This window comes from Chrysochloris asiatica, unplaced genomic scaffold, assembly GCF_000296735.1.
Source record: "Chrysochloris asiatica unplaced genomic scaffold, ChrAsi1.0 scaffold00326, whole genome shotgun sequence".
Taxonomy (NCBI): domain Eukaryota; kingdom Metazoa; phylum Chordata; class Mammalia; order Afrosoricida; family Chrysochloridae; genus Chrysochloris; species Chrysochloris asiatica.
The window spans coordinates 1,188,099-1,195,657 of record NW_006408844.1 but is presented as its reverse complement, the minus strand read 5'-3'; the positions used below and the strand labels follow the sequence as shown (position 1 = coordinate 1,195,657).

General features: G+C 39.9%; 1 protein-coding gene and 1 pseudogene across 1 annotated transcript in view; both read left to right on the top strand.

Moving 5' to 3' along the window:
- The window catches only part of XRRA1 (X-ray radiation resistance associated 1), an 81,864-nt gene that overhangs the window by 6,517 nt on the left and 67,788 nt on the right, over window positions 1–7,559 (top strand). The gene's annotated exons all lie outside the window — the stretch shown is intronic.
- On the top strand, window positions 6,397–6,698 carry LOC102824948 (annotated as a pseudogene).

Genomic DNA, 7,559 nt, shown 5'->3' with positions numbered 1-7,559 from the left:
GGAAGATTGTAGAAGAATTGATGCCTTCGAGTTGTGGTGTTGGAGGAGAATACTGAAAGTGCCATGGACTGTTTTGGAAGAAGATCTGTTTTAGAAGAAGTGCAACCAGAGTGTTCCTTGGAGGCCAAGATTGGTTAGGCTTCGTCTCTCATACTTTGGACACATTGTCCGGAGAGAACAGTCGCTGGAGAAAGATGTCATGCTGGGTAAGGTGGAGGGTCAGAGACAAAGAGGAAGACCCCCAACGAGATGGATCAGCCAGGTGACATCATTGATGGCGTCAAGTGTGGGGGCAGTAGTGAGGTTGGCCCAGGATTGGACATTGTTTCGTTTTGCTGTGCATGGGGTCGCTATGAGTCGGTTCCGACTCGATGGCACCTGACAACAACAACGACAGTCAAAAAAGAGCTTAAGTGGCACTATTAATTTCTGATAAAACAGATTTTAAGGCAAAAGCCAGAATAAGAGACAAAACATGTTTATTGTAAAAGAGTCAATTGAACAAGAAGGCATAACCATAATAAATATCTATGTGCCCAATGAATGAAAGAGCCTCAAAATACATAAAACAAACTGCAGCAGAATTGAAGAAAGTAATAAACAACTCTAACAGCAACAATAATAGTAGGATATTTTAATACACCACTTTTAATGAAGGGCAGAACAACTAGAAGAAATAAACACAATCAACCAAATTGACTTCATAGACTTATACAGGGCACTCCACCCAGTGATAGCACAGTACACATTCTTTTCAAACAAAACCAAAAACAATGAATCCTGGCAAGGTTATGGAGAAACTAGAACACTCATACTCTGCTGGTGGGACTGTAAAAATGGTGCAATCATTATGGAAAATGATATGGCACTTAACTTAAAAAGTTGGAAATAGAAATATGCTATGTATGACCCAGCAATTCCTCTATTTGGTGTATATAGTCTAGAGAAACTCTATTTGGTGTATATAGCACAAATAGATATATGCATACCCATCTTTATTACAACACTATTCACAATAGCAAAAAGATGGAACCAATCTGAATGCCCATCAGTGGAAGTATGGATAAACAAACTTTGGTTGTTGTTAAGTACCTTCTAATCAGTTCTGACTCATAGTGACCCTGGATAGGGTTTTCGAAGAGTGGCTGGTGAGTTTGATACATAGACACAGTGGAATACTATAAAACCTAAGAGAATAACAGTCTGTTAACACTTGTAATATGGATGGACCTGGAGGACATTATATTGAGTGAAACTTGTCAATCACAAAAGAACAAATATTGTATGAGACCACTATTGTAAAAAGTCACGAAAAGGTTTCACACTAAAAGAAATGTTCTTTGATGTTCCCAGGGCAGGAAGGAAGGGGAGTAATTCACTGGCTGGAGGGTGTTGTTGTAGTTAGGTGCCATTGAGTTTATTCCACTCATAGCGACCCTGTATAGAGTTTCCAAGGAGCAACTGGTGGGTTTGAACCACTGACCTTACAGTTAGTAGTCCAGTGGTTATCCTAAATGCCAACCATTTAGGTTAAAGGATAGACACATGTTAACTTGAGTGAAGAGGAAGACAATATACAATAAGAGGGAGGGTGCCAAAGAACGATGAAGACATAGGAAGACACAGGGAGAAATGCCAAGAGTTAAAGACAACAGAAGTAAATACTATTATACACACAGTCTGCAATAACTGTGATCTTTGGGCTGTTATTAAGGGCCACCAAGCCAGTTCCAACTCTTACTGACCATAATGGGATTTGAACCACCAACATAACAGTTAGCAACCCAGTGCTTATCCTACAACACCACACCAGGATCAGTGAGTAGACAACATGGAAATAGACATGTGATCTGGATGGGTGTGAGAGAGAGAGTATATCCACAAATATATAAAAGTTTGACAGAGGATATTTGTACACAGGTGTTTGCCATGGCTGCAAATATATTCATGAATGTGGTAAAGCATAGAGGGGCAGAGTTATGAAAACTTCTAAGACATTACCTAACACCTTGTGGCATTGAATCACTGGACCTGGGGCACACAACCACAGTAGTCTCAGAGGACATCACGATCAACTGACTTGGCATAGTTTATAATTACAGAGTTCTATATCCTACTTTAGTGAATAACAGAGTGGCCAACTAAGGGGACACTAATGGTCTCTCCCTGTCCAGAGGCAAGAAGAGTAATGACAATGGAAGATGCTTGGAAACAATTAGTCCAGTGAACTCATGGATCACATGAATATCAGATTCTACAGCCTTGAAACCAGAAGAACTAGATGGTGCCTATACCCCTGTAAATACACTCAAAGGAATCACATTAAGAAAGTCCTGGGCAGAGTGTGAGAAAATGTGAAATGAAATGTAAAATCGTGAAAAAAAAAAAAAAGACCAGGCTTACTGATCAGATCCAGATTGGTGGAACCCTGAGATTGTGGCTTTAGTCACCCTTTAGGTCTGGAATTGAACTTACCCTGTGGCTCAGTTTTCAGCTAAGCAATAGCTGTATGTTGTTGTTGATGTTGTTATGTGCTGTTGATTTGGTTCTGACCCAGGGACCCTGTCTAGAGTTTCCAAGGAGTGGCTGGTAAGCTTGAACTACCGACCTTGTGGTTCAAACCCACTTTACAGTCCAGTGCATCAACCCACAGCACCACGCCAGGTGATGCTAATAGGAATATGGTGGTGGTGGTGGTTATGTGCCGTGGAGTCACAGAAGCACTACTGATACATACACCCTGTAGAATGGACCACCATTTGAGATCACAAGGGCAGCATTTACCATAGGACAAAATTCAGAAGCGTTAGGAAAGAAGAACGAATGGAGGCAGGAACCACAGGAATGAAGTGGGATAAGTGATGCTACATTGAGGGATTGCAATCATTGAGATGAGACGAAGCCTGTTATTTGTTGCATGTAAAACTGATGATCTGTTTTGTTGTTTTTGTTAGGTGTCGTTGAGTCGGATCTGACCCATAGCAACCCTATGCACAAGAGAATGAAACACTGCTCAATCCTGTGTCATCCTCACAATCATTACGTTTAAGCACATTGTTGCTGCCATTATGCCAATCCATCTCATTGGGGGTCTTCCTCTTTTACACTTACCCTCTACTTTACCAAGCATGATGTCCTTCTCCAGGGACTGGTCCCTTATGATAATATTTCTGAAGTATAAGACACCATCCTGGTGTTTAAGGAGCATTCTGGTTGCACTTCTTCCAACACAGATTTCTTTGTTCTTCTGGTAGTTCACAGTACTTCTAATATTCTTCCCCAACACCGTAACTCAAATGCATCAATTCTTCTGCAGTCTTCCTTATTCATTGTCCAAAGGCTGCATGCATATGAAGCTATTCAAAATACCCTGTATTGGGTCAGATGCACCTTATATTTCTCAAATTGACATCTTTACTCTTGAATACTTTTTTTAAAATCGTGCGCCACAGATTTTCCTAATGCAATACGTCATTTGCTTTCTTGACTACTGCTTCCATGAGTGTTGATGGTAAACCCAAGCAAAATAATGTCTTTAACAACTTCAATCTTTTCTAGATTTATCATGATGTTTTTTATTGGTCTAATGGTGAGGGTTTTTGTTTTCTTTACATTGATTTGCAACCCATATTGAAGGCTGTGATATTTGATCTTCATCAGTAAGTATTTTAAGTTGTCTTCACTTTCAGCAAGCAAGGTTGTTAATGAGTCTTCCTCTAAACCTAATGCCATTTTCTTCCTATCATCCAGTTTCTCAGATTATTTGTTAAACATATAGATTGAATAAATATGGTCAAAGAATATAACCCTGGTGCACATCTTTCCTGATTTTAAACTATTCACTGTCTCATTGTTCTGTTCAAACTACTGTCTCTTGGCTTATGTACAGATTCTTCAGGAGCACAATAAGAACTCTGGAATACACATTCTTCGCAGTGTTGTCCATAGCTTGTCAAAAGCCTTTGTGTAGTCAATAAAGCACAGAGAAACATCTTTCTGGTATTCTCTGCTTTCAGCCAAGATCCATCTGACGTCAGCAGTGCTATTCCTTATTCCACATTCTCATCTGAATCAGACTTGAATCTCTTAACAGTTCCCTGTCAATGTACTGTTGCAGCTGTTTTTAAATTATTGTTAGCAAAATTTTACTTGCATGTGATATTAATGATATTGTATGGTGATTTCTGCATTCAATTGGGTCACCTATCTTTGGAATGGGCACAAATCTGTTGTCTTCCAATCAGTTGGCCAAGTAGCTGTCTTCCAAATTTTTTGACATAGATGAGTGAGTGCCTCCAGAGTGGTATCAGTCTGTTGAAAGATTTCAATTTGTATCCTGTCCATTCCCGGAGGCTTATTCTTTGCCAATGCCTTCAGTGCATCTTAAACTTCTTCCTTAAGTACCATTGACTATTGAGCATATGCTATCTCTTGAAATGGTGGAACATCCGTCATGTCTTTTTGATACAGTGACTCTGTGTATTTCTTCCATCTTCTTTTGATGCTTTCTGCATCATCCAATATTTTGCCCATGTTGTTGGTTTTAAGTGCTGTTGAATCAGTTCTGACCCTTAGCAACTCTGTATAGTGTTTTCAAGAAGCAGCTGGTGGGTTTGAACCACCTACCTTGTGGTTAGCAGTCCAGTGCTGAACCTATAGAATCATTCAGTATTCCAAATCAAGGCTTGATTTTTTTCCTCAATTTTTTTCAGTTTGAGAAATGCTGAGTGTGTTCTTCCTTTTGGTTTTCTGACTCCAGGTCTTTGTACATTTCATTATAATATTTGACTTTGTCTTCTTGAGCTAACCTTTGAAACTTTCTGTTCAGTCCTTTTATTTCCTCATTTCTTCCATTCGCTTTAGCATATCTACACTGGAGGGTACGTTTCAGAGTCTCTTCTGACATCCATTTTGGTCTTTTCCTTCTTTCTTGTTTTCTTAATGACCTTTTGCTTTCTTCCTGTATGATGTTCTTGATGTCATCCCACACCTCTTTTTTTCTTCAGTAATTAGTGTCTGATGCAGCAGATATGTTCTTGAGATGATGTCTAATTCAGATGGGATATGTTCAAGGTCATATTTTGGCTCTTGTGAACTTGTTTTAATTATCTTTAGCCTGAACTTACATATGAGCAATTAATGGTCAGTTCCACAGTCTGCCCCTGGCTTTGTTTTGGCTGCTGATATTGAGTTTTCCCTCTGTCTCTTTCCGAAGATGTAGTCAATTTTATTTCTGTGTATTCCATTTGGTGAGGTCCATGTGTATAGTCATCTTTTACATTGTTAAAAACAGTATTTGCAATGAATAAATCTTGCAAAATTCTATCATGCAATCTCCAGCATCGTTTCTGTCACCAAGGCCATATTTCCAACTACTGATCATTCATCTTTGTCGCCAACCTTTGGATGCCAATGACCAGTACTTACCAATGTATCTTGATGGCATGTTTGATCAATTTCAGACTGAAGAAATTGGTAGAATTCTTCCTTTCATCATTACTGGCTTTAGTGGTTGGTATGTTAATTTGAATAATAATGGTATTAACTATGGTCTTCCTTGTAGACATATGGATATTATCCTATCATAGATAGCATTATACTTCAAGATAGGTCTTGACATGTTCTTTTTGATGATGAATGTGATGCCATTCCTCTTTGTCATTCCTGGCAATATGATTGTCAGATTCAAACAATATGATTGTCAGATTCAAAATGACCAGTCAGTACCAGTCCATCTCAGTAATGCCTAAGATAGCAATCTTTATGCATTCCATTGCATTTTTGAAAACATTCAATTCTCCTAGACTCATATTTCATACATTTCATGTTCTGATGAATAGTGGATGTTTGCCACTCTTTCTCCTTACTTTAAATTGTGCCCTATGAGCAAGAAGGTCTCAAGAGCTTTACTGCATTTGCATCATTATGGTCACATTTTGAGTACCTTCCAACCTGAAGGGCTCATCTTCTGGCACTGTATCTGACAATCTTCTGGTGCCATTCATTATGCTTCAATATCCAATGTTCTGGAGCTGTCTAACAGTGTTCCACTGCTCTTCATAAGGTTGTCAGGGGCTGAACAGTCAGAAGTAGTCCACCTCTCCTTTTTCCTAGTCTGTCATATTCTGGAAGCTCAGCTGCCACCGGGGTTAACCCTGTTATTATTGAAAATCCTGGCGACATAGCTTCTAGTATTGCAACATGCAAGCCACCACAGTATGACAAACTGACAGACAAGTGGTGGGACCTTTACAATGAAACGTTTGTTTCTTTTTAGCGGGTCCCAGCAGAGCGTCAGCGGCCAGGCAACTCAGTTTCTTGAAGGTTCTCTGTGCCCCACAGCCCCGCAGGCTCCTGGCTCCTGCCTTCTCCCAACAGGCCTTCTCCACTGCCAAGATGCCCAAGAGGAAGGTCAGCTCGGAGGAGGGGCGGTGAAGGAGAAGCCCAAGAGAACATCTGCGAGGTTGTCAGTGAAACCTGCTCTTGTAAAAGTGGAAACGAAGCCAAAAAAGGCAGCTGGAAAGGATAAATCTGCTTACAAAAAAGTGCAAACAAAATGGAGAAGGGGAGCAAAGGGGAAAAAGGCTGAAGTCGCTAACCAAGAAACTAAAGATTTACCTGCCGAAAATGGAGAAACTAGAAATGAGGAAAGTCCAGCCTCTGATGAAGTAGGAGAGAAAGAAGCCAAGTCAGATTAATGTTTGTCTACCATGTCAGCTCTGGTAGCGTAGTGGTTACTAATCGGGCTGTGGACTTCAAGGTTGGCAGTTCAAAACTACCATCCATTCCGTGGGAGAAAGATGAGGCTCTCTGCTCCTGTAAAGATTTACAGCCTCAGAAACCCTATACAGGGTTGCTATGAGTCAGAACTGACTCCACGGCAAATAACAACAGCAACAACCATGTTGTATCAGTGGGTCCTGTATTCCATCTCTCTTCTTGTACAATCCAGAGGAATATTTTTATCAACTATTTTACAAATGCAAGTTTTTCAGTTGCTCTAGAAACATTTTTAAGATGGTGGAAATCCCACTTCATACCATTTTAAAAATGTAAATGCTTTTTATAAGAGGTGAAATCCCTTCCTCATTGTTTATTTTTTGTGGGATGAAATAGAAAATAGTGGGATGTTGACTGGTGGAAGATTTTGACTATCTTGGTGTCAACTTAATATTCCCTTGGGGGGGGCGGGGGAGTTTTATCTCCCATAGTACAAAGCATTCTAAATGGCAATTGGGAGTCACGGTCATGCATTTGTGTGACTTGAACATTTTAAATTCTGTTTCCATGCTGTTTTTCAGTAGAATTGGTCCACTCATCTTGACTCTGCCTGTCAGAACTGTGTGCGTTCTGTGACATCTTTGGTCTTGGTAGTCCCATTTTCCTCATAACATTGTTATGTGCTGTGAAAGGTTGAAAATTTGAGTGTGTAGTGTGTGTGATGTTAAATTGTGTAAATTTATGGAGATTTGTTTTGTGGCCTAAAATATGGTCTTTTCTGGAGAATGTTCCATGGGCACTGGAAAAGAATGTGTATTGTGCAGTTGTTGGGTTGAATG